We start from the raw sequence: 8,684 nt of genomic DNA on the forward strand, positions 1-8,684 counted from the left end.
GTGTTACTTGTATTCTGGGGTTACTTGTATGGGTGTTACTGGTTTTGGTCGGGGTTACTTGTGGGGTGTTATTGGTTTTGTCAGGGGTTACTTGTAGGTGTTACTTGTATTTTAGGGTTACTTGTATGGGTGTTACTGATTTTGGTCAGGGTTACTTATAGAGTGTTATTGGTTTTGTCAGGGGTTATTTGTAGGTGTTATTTGTATTCTGGGGTTACTTGTATGGGTGTTACTGGTTTTGGTCGGGGTTACTTGTGGGGTGTTACTGGTTTTGTCAGGTGTTACTTGTATTCTAGGGTTACTTGTATGACTGTTATTGGTTTTGATCAGAGGTCACTTGTAGGGTGTTACCGGTTTGGTATGGGATTTTGGTCTGGAGTTACATACCCAGAATATAAGTAACACATACAAGTAACCCCACGATACAAGTAATCATACAAGTAACCTCATAATACAAGTAACACTCTACAAGTAACCCCATTATACAAGTAACCCTAAAATACAAGTAACCGTGCCGCATCCACACTTAAAAAATTCTATTCTTAATTATATTCACACTTCCATCCTTTTTGTTTTTTTAAATACAAAACACACTATAACATGATATATACTAATTATTTTTTTATATAATATATGGTATAAAGCAAGTGATATGCATGCTTAGGTTATAAGCCTAGATTTACAAATTTTAATATATATGTAAACTATTTAGGTGATACTTATCAATTAGCTATAGGGTGAACTTTAATTTTTGAGAGTGAGAAGCTTTAATGATACTTAATTATTTAGCATTTTAATAAAGGTGAGTTGATATATCACGTAATTAGCAAGATATAATTCGTTGGGGTAATAGTAAAGTGAAAGGGGCAGCTTCTCATGATCACCTCTAGAGCTGTCAATTCGAGTAAACGGGTCGTGTAAGAGTGGGTCGGGTCAATTCAGATTAATTCCATAACCTATGCTGGTCGGGTTGGGTCATGCTTGAGTCGGGTCACGTCGGGTCATGCTTCTTATCGAGTTGGGTCGGGTTAATAACAGGTCGGGTTTAATTCGGGATAAAACGGGTTAGAGTAATTCTCGGGTTCGAGTCAGGTTCAGATCAAGTCAATAATTTGCGGGTTAGAATCGGGTCGAGTACTTCTCGGGTTTAAGTCGGGTTCGGTTCAAATCAATAATTTTTGGATTATAATCAGGTCACATCATTTTCAAGTCAGGTTCGATTCAAGTCAATAATTTGCGGGTTATAATCAGGTTGGGTCATTTCCAAGTCGGGTTATTCTCGGATTCAAGTCGGGTTATGTTCAAGTCAATAATTTGCAGGTTACAATCAGGTCGGGTCATTTCCAAGTCAGGTCATATTCGGGTTCAATTAACTATAAATAGATAATTATCATTTTTATCAAGATAATTATTTCCTTTGACTATATATGGGGAAATATACTAGGAAACTATAGTTTATAATTTAGGAAGATAATTATCCGATCTCCTTTGACCATACAACAAATATATACTACATTTAACTCTTAAATTTGAGGAAGATACTCCTTTTTTTTGCTGGCCTGGACCGACTTGGTCTCCCTAGACAAAAATCTTTGATCAACAATAATAAGGTGGTCTAAATTGCTTTTACGGTGATTTGAAATCGGGTCAGGAACAATTTGGGTTGAATTTAGGTCGGGTCAATAACAAGTCGTGTTAATTTCGAGTCGAGTTAATAACAGATCGGGTTGAATTTTTGGGTTGGGTAAGTAATATGTATGGTAAAATTCAGGTCGGGTCAATAACAAGTCGGGTTGAATTTGGGTCAGGTCAATAACAAGTCGGGTTGATTTCGGGTCGCTTTTGTAACAACTTGGGTTAAATTTGGGTCGGGTTAGAAACTGGTCGGGTTGAATTCAGGTCAGGTTAGTAACAAGTCGAGTTAAATTTGGGTTTATACGGTTTAAAACGGGTTTGGGTTAATTTCGGTTCAAGTCGGGTTCAGTGCAAATTAATTAAATTGGCCGTTGTAAACTGATAAATCGGTGCAGGTTATAAATCGGTAAATTGGCCGTTTAAAAACAAATTGAATGGTTCCACACACCCAATTGGACTCCCAAAGGGTATTAGGGATCATGGTAAACATTTCGACAATTTTTAAGTTCGGGCGAAAAAAGGTCAAAAAATTCTAAAATTGAAGGCTAATATCCACGCTTTTTGAGAAATTTGGGAGGTTTCGGGGCCCGGTGTCGAAAAGTCTTGAAATTATATGGGATACATCTCGGGGTTATATGATGCCATTTGGAACCATATATGATCATTATTTGTTGTCATAAATGTTCGTGGTAGGCTTGAATTAATGAAAACGGTGCAAGTTGTAAACTGGTAAATTGGTCATTTAAAGACAAATTGGATGGTACCACCCACCCAATTGGACTTCCGGAGGGTATTAGGGACCATGGTAAACATTTCGGCAATATTTATTTCAGGGCGAAAAAAATGAAAAAAATTCAAAATTGAAGGCTAATATCCACGCTTTTTGAGAAATTTTTTAGGTTTCGGGGCCTGGTGTAGAAAAGTATTTATCTTTTAGGGGATACATCTTGGGGGCATATAATGCCATTTGGAACCATATATGATCATTATATGTTGTCTTAAATGTTCGTAGTAGGCTTGAGTTAATGAAATCCGTGCAAGTAGACCGGTAATTAAATTGGTCGTTTAAAAGCAAATTGGATGGTTCCACGGTTCCACCAACCCAATTGGACTCCCATAAGGTATTACGAACCATGGTAAAATTTTTGGCAGTTTTTAATTCCGGGCGAAAAGAAGTAAAAAAATTCTAAAATTGAAGACTAATATCATCCACGCTTTTTGAGAAATTTTGGAGGTTTCGAGGCTCGGTCTCGAAAATTCTTGAAATTTTAGGAGATACATCTCGGGGTCATATAATTCCGTTTGGAACCATGTATGATTATTATTTGTTGCCATAAATGTTTGTGGTAGGCTTGAGTTAATGAAATCGGTGCAAGTTATAAACCGGTAAATTGGTCGTTTAAAGGCAAATTGGATACTTAGTTCCACCCACCTAATTGGACGCGTGGAGGGTATTAAGGACCATGGTAACCATTTCTGAAATTTTTTATTTTCGGGCGAAAATAAGTCAAAAAATTCCAAAATTGAAGGCTAATATCCACGTTTTTGAGTAATTTTGGAGACTTCGGGGCCGGTGTCGAAAAGTCTTAAGAATTAGGAGATACATCTTGGGGGTCATATAATGCCGTTTGGAACCGTATATGATCATTATATGTTGTCATAAATATTCATGGTAGGCTTGAGTTAATGAAATCGGTGCAAGTTGTAAACCAGTAAATTGGTCATTTAAAGGCAAATTGGATGGTTCCACCCATCCAATTGGCCTCCCAAAGGATATTAGGGACCATGGTAAACATTTCGATAATTTTTATTTCCGGGCAAAAAAAAAAAGTCAAAAATTCCAAAATTAAAGTCTAAGATCCATGCTTGTAGAGAAATTTTGGAGATTTAGAGGTCCGATGTCGAAAAGCCTTGATATTTTTGGATTACTTCTCGGGGCTATATAATGTCGTTTGGAACCATATATATATGATCATAATATGTTGTCATAAATGTTTGAGATAAGCTTGAGTTAATGAAATCGGTTCAAGTTGTAAACAGGTAAATAAACCGTTTAAATGAAAAATTGGATGGTTCCACCCACATAGTTGGATTCCTTGAGGGTATTAGGGACGACCAGTGTAAACATTTCGACAATTTTTATTTTCGTGCGAAAAAATTCAAAAACGGAATGCTAATATCCATGCTTTTAAAAAAATTTCGAAGGTTTCGGGGCCTGGTGTCGAAAAGAAATGAGATTTTAGGGGATACATCTCGGGGTCATATAATGTCGTTTGGAACCATAAATGATCAATATATGTTGTCATAAATGTTCGTGGTAGGCTTGAGTTAATGAAATCATTATAAGTTGTAAACCAGTAAATTGGCCGTTTAAAGGAAAATTGGTTGGTTCCACCCAGCCAACTGGACTCCCTGAGGGTATTAGGGACCATGGTTAACATTTTGGCATTTTTATTTTCGGAGGAAAAAAAAGTTCAAAAAATTCCAAAATTGAAGGCTAATATCAACGCGTTTTGAGAAATTTTTTAGGTTTCGGGGCCCGGTGTCGAAAAAGTTTGAGATTTTAGGGGATACTTCTTGGGGTCATATAATACTGTTTTAAACCATAAATGATCATTATATGTTATCATAAATGTTTGTGGTAGGCTTGAGTGAATGAAATCGGTAAAAGTTGTAAACCAATAAATTTACAATTTAAAGGCAAATTGGATGGTTTTACCCAGCTAATTGGACTTTCGGAGGGTATTAGGGACCATGGTAATCATTTCGGAAATTTTTATTTCCGAGCGAAAATAAGTAAAAAAATTCCAAAATTAAAGGCTAATATCCACGCTTGTTAGAAATTTTGGACGTTTCGAGGCTTGGTGTCGAAAAGGCTTGAGATTTTAGGAGATACATCTCGGAATCATATAATGCCGTTTGAAACCATATATGATCTTCATATGTTGTCATAAATGCTCGTGGTAGGCTTGAATTAATGAAATCAGTGCAAGTTGTACATCGGTAAATCGGCCGTTTAAAGGAAAATTGGATGGTTCCACCTAACCAATTGGACTCTCAAAGGGTATTAGGGACCATGGTTAACATTTCGATAATTTTTATTTTCGGGCAAAAAAAATCAAAAAATTCCAAAATTGAAGGCTAATATCCTTATTTTTTGAGAAATTTTGGAGGTTTCGGGGCCCGGTGTCGAAAAGTCTTGAAATTCTAGGGGATATATCTCGGTGTCATATAATGTCGTTTGGAACCATATATATTTTAATTATTTGTTGTTATTAATGCTTGTGGTAGGGTTGTGTTATTGAAATCCGTGCAAGTTGTAAACCGGTAAATTAGTCGTTTAAAGGCTAATTGGATGGTTCCACCCATCCAATTGGATTCCCGTAGGATATTAGAGACCATGGTAAACATTTCGACAATTTTTATTTCCGGGCAAAAAAAAGTTAAAAAATTCAAAAATTGATGGCTATGTCCACGCTTTTTGAGAATTTTTGGAGTTTTCGGGGCCCGAAATCGAAAATTCTTGAAATTCTAGGGAATACATTTTGGGTTCATATAATGTCGTTTGGAACCATATATGATCATTATTTGTTGTCATAAATGTTTGTCGTAGGCTTGAATTAATGAAATCGATGTAAGTTGTAAACCGGTAAATTGGTCATTTAAAGGCAAATTGGATGGTTCCACCCACCCAATTGGACTCCTAGAGGATATTTGAGACCATGGTAAACATTTCAACAATTTTTATTTCCGGGCGAAAAAAGTAAAAAAATTCCAAAATTGAAGGCTAATATCTACGCTTTTTGAGAAATTTTGAATGTTTCAGGGCTGGTGTCGAAAAGCATTGAGATTTTAGAGGATACATCTCGGGATCATATAATGTCGTTTGGATTCATATATGATCATTATATTTTTTCATAAATGTTCGTGGTAAGCTTGAGTTAATGAAATCGGTGCAATCAAGTTGTAAACCGGTAAATTGGTCGTTTTAAGGCAAATTGGATGGTTCCACCCAGCCAATATAATTGGACTCCCTGAGGGTATTAAGGTCCATGGTAATCATTTCGGCAATTTTATTTTCGAGTGAAAAAAAGTCAAAAAAATCCAAAATTGAAGGCTAATATCCACGCTTTTTGTGGGTTGGGTTTTGGATTCACCTCTCCTTCTTTCTTGCAAACTTCAAGTTCAATTAGAATATTTATCAAGAGCAGAAATTCCTTAATCAAATAAAAACCAATAAAACTATATCAATCATTCATATTTAATTTTTTCAAACATGGACTGCTTAAGATCTTCTTGGAGAGATTGATTACCAAACTTGTACAAGACACACTCGATCTCCTCTAGCTAGAGATAATCTTTTAAATGTTTTCTTCGTTCTGGCTCTAAGGGCCTGTTCCGATTTATTGAACTGAATTGGAGTGAGTTGAGCTGAAATGAATTGTTTATGAGAGAAGGAAATTAGGAACTGAATCGAACTGATTGGAGCTGAACTGAAAATTTAGCTAAACAGAACTGACCCTTAATTGTAGCTTAGATATTTTAGACTACTAACTCGAATTAATTAATTAAGGGGGTGTTTGGTTCAAGCATATTAGGTATAAGGTATGGGTTTGGAATGACCAAAACCCATACCTTGTGTTTGTTTCTTGAAATTTCATTTTTCAAACTCATACCTCAAACCCCCAAGGTATGGGTTTTTGAAACCCAAGGGGGGAGGTGGGTATGGCTCATACCCATACCTTTAGGTTTAAAATTAAAAGGAAAACTATCATTCCTAGATAAAAACCAAACACATGAAATCAAGTATCAAGTTCCAACCCCATAGCACCCAGGTTTCATTCCTCATTCCAAACCCATACCATTGTTTGAACCAAACGCCCCCTAAGAAAGTACAATCCAATAATACTAATAATATTAACATAAGTTCTTTTCAATAAAAATGAGCGGACAAATGTTTCCATGTAACTCTTGTCCTTTAAAATAAATCTCTACGACTTAACGAGTATATATATTACAAAGTACAATGTTTACATGTAGTAAGTATTCTTTATACGTATATATATCGTACAAAGTAACTTATTTGTTTGTTATTCATATGTAATTTGTCCAATACTTAAAGAAAATTGAACAAAAATAATCATTTATAGATTTAAGTAGTCAGTCATCTTGATATCAATCAATTTTGGAATGAAATCTCTTATGTTAGGTTGCTCATTTCAATTATTCTAAAATTTATATCAATAACACATGTATATATGAAATTCTAAGACCAAATGGCATATACGTTAGTTTTTTGTTTTTCTTTTTGATTTTATTCAGGTTAGATGGATTTATTTGACACAAAAGAAAGATCTATCTATATCACAAGAATTTCTAATGGCAAAAACAGTCAAAATGCGAATGCATTTGTAGAGTTTGGACAAAAAATTCAGATCGAGCGGCGTAACATGTATAAGTCAAAGGTTCCCGAGGTGTCAATTTGGTGCCATTTGTGCCTATTCCTTCTTTCCTTATTTGACGAGTATTTCGTATATCAATCGATAAGGTTAGAGTATGGGGAATTACCTAACTTTAAGGGGAATGAGCCCCCTTAAAAGTTGATCCATAGACTACAAAGGTATGGTGTGTGGAGCGATGTTACTACTCTTTATTAATGATAATATTACGGAATACGGGCCTGTTCTTTTCAGATTATTTTCAGTTCAATTAAGTTACAATAAGTTCAGTGTAGTTCTTAATTTCCTTCTCTCATAAAATATTTAATTCAATTCAGTTCAACTCCAATAAGTTTAGTTCAGTTAATCAGAACAGACCCTACATACATCTCTAAATTTGCAACAGTACACCAATAATTAACATACTTGTAAGTTGTAACATTGTATATAAGAGGAAAGTAAGAAGAGTACATTGAGTATTTTTTAATTTAAAGGAGATACTTGTTTGCATAAATAGATATTTGTATATTGCAATACTTAGCTTGTTAAACTTTTTATTAATAAGGTAAATGTTACGATAATAAATAAACAAATAAAGTATAATGGTATTATGAAGTATTTCTCAATCAAACACCCTTTATTACTAAGGTTAGTACAACATGAAGGAACAAATTAATGGAGAATTGTACTAGTATCTTTATAAGGAACAAATTAATGGAGAATGTACTAGTTTCTTTAAAAGGAGTGAAGATGACAACTTAAATGAGATAGAAGAATTGTTTGATTAAGAAAGTGGAGATGAATAAATCTCTTAATTAGCTAACAACAAAATCTAAAATAAATGATGTAAAAATGGAATCAAAATCACTACCAAACTATAAGGTGCAAGTACACAATGTAAGCACCACTCAGTTGATTTCTTAGCTGGACTCCATTTTCTTCCTCCTATAATCCTTAATTTTATTTTCTCGGATTAATTCGGGTTAAAAAATACTCATAATACGAGTAACAAAACTAACAATTACAATACTTGTATAATACTAACAATAATATAAATACTATCTTCGTTTTAGAATTATTGACACGTTTTAAATATCGATCTTGCTAACGAGCGCCCCGGGGCGTTAGATAAGGATAAATTATATTGGTTGAAATGATATTAAGTTAGGAATTCATGACAAAATCACGCGTCGTTCGGTGTAATTAATGTTAATTTTACTCTAATATTTGTACTTTAATTCTTTTATCTAACGGCCCGAGGGCGCTCATTAGCTTTTACCTTTAAATATAGACCCTAATAATAGATTTTTGATAATATATTAAAAACAAATTAAATTTTATCATGAAATATGGTGTTAGAGTAGATAAAATATGGAGTATAAAATTCCATGAATTAATTATATATTTAAGGTCAAACTGGTATATCGATATGCGTGCATAGTGTAACTACTCCAAATACTCCTAAGGTCAGGTTTTATATAATGCATGGACATGCAGTTGAAGAAGTTTATCGGATCCCCTTGATTAATGAATGATATGATAACTTCACCCGGCCTAAAAGAGATGTTCGTGTTTAATTTGCAAGTTTCGGTAAAGCAGTCCAAACTTTGA

Source organism: Chenopodium quinoa, unplaced genomic scaffold (assembly GCF_001683475.1).
Source record: "Chenopodium quinoa cultivar QQ74 unplaced genomic scaffold, ASM168347v1, whole genome shotgun sequence".
Lineage (NCBI taxonomy): Eukaryota > Viridiplantae > Streptophyta > Magnoliopsida > Caryophyllales > Amaranthaceae > Chenopodium > Chenopodium quinoa.